The following is a 1,198-nucleotide window of genomic DNA, read 5'->3' as shown; positions in this document are numbered from 1 at the left end:
CTTCATTGGTTTTAAATATCTGGATATTCTTATTTGTGGAGATAGTTATTTTATGGCACAATTGAGGAGAGACTGGAACTATGAAACCAATTTCTCAGTTATGGCTCTTTAACATAGTTTACAGGTACCTGTATTATCCTTTCTGTCTCTCAATCCAATCTTTCTCCCTCTCTTTATTTCTCTTTCTGTACCTGCTTTGACTCTGATTCGTCCTGTTTCTTTCTCAATCCTTAAATCTCATTGGTTGAGGAGATAGACTGTTTGTCCCATCGCTCTTGCCGTGCTGTTAGCAGCTCGCAGGGCAAAACTTTTGAACTGAAGGTTGAGGGGAAAATGTCTAACGAGGCATGCCCCACTCCAGCAAAATCTGGGCCATTGTCCTTATAAAGCACTCTCAATCAGGAACATTTCCACCCCCACCACCGCCAAAACTATCTATCCCATACTTAAATATTGGACTAATGTTTACAATAACCCTCTACAGCGCAGCATTGAATTTAAAATAAGTAAAAATAGACTTTACTGCTGGGCCCAGAAAACAGCTGGGCAAAGGTGGCCTGGCTATTTTTAGTGGACAGTAAGGCCTTTCACCCAACAATCTCAAAACAGACTCCTGTGAGTTCAGCAACCCATTTCTACTAAAAGTATTGACTTGTGGCAAACAAGACATTCTTTACAATCATAAAAAGAAAAAGAAAAATATTTATTTAAATAAAATTACAAAAAAACTTACAGGTAGCACGAGATGAATACATAAAATGCATTTTCAAATTAGATACACCAAAAGTGAATGGCAAACATTTTCAAAAAAAAGTCTTGGTATAATTTTCCTCCCATCACTAATATTTGACAACTTGTAATAGGAGTAATTTAAATGTCAACAACATTAACAAAAGCAGAAAATTATTACAAACACAGCCTAGGTTGTGTTTAAATACACATACAGAAATTCACAATAGACCAGAATCCACACGATTATACGTCACCTTTATAAAGTTATCGTGGGTTGATCGGTCAGGTCTGTAGAATGTTAAGACGCTCAGTTGTGATGTTCAGTATGATGCCCTAGGAAAGGCAGCAAGTTGTATAGTTATCTCCTTTGGGCCAAAATCTCAGTCCTCGAACTATGCAACCTACTACCTCTACCCAGGAGCTCACCATATTATCCACATTGATCATCTTGCTGTTTTTTTCTGTA

At 37.4% G+C, this 1,198-nt stretch overlaps 1 long non-coding RNA gene across 1 annotated transcript in view; it reads right to left on the bottom strand.

The window, feature by feature from the left end:
• Nucleotides 1-684: 684 nt before the first annotated feature.
• LOC147111125 (uncharacterized) overlaps nucleotides 685-1,198 on the bottom strand; it is a 32,068-nt gene continuing 31,554 nt past the window's right edge. The window contains exon 3 of the long non-coding RNA XR_015080042.1: nucleotides 685-1,193. This is a non-coding gene — a long non-coding RNA (uncharacterized LOC147111125). The remainder of the gene's footprint in view (nucleotides 1,194-1,198) is intronic.

This window comes from Somniosus microcephalus, chromosome 11 (genome assembly GCF_052327205.1).
Source record: "Somniosus microcephalus isolate GS21.2 chromosome 11, FLI_Smic_1.0, whole genome shotgun sequence".
Lineage (NCBI taxonomy): Eukaryota > Metazoa > Chordata > Chondrichthyes > Squaliformes > Somniosidae > Somniosus > Somniosus microcephalus.
This window is presented reverse-complemented; position numbering and strand designations above follow the sequence as displayed.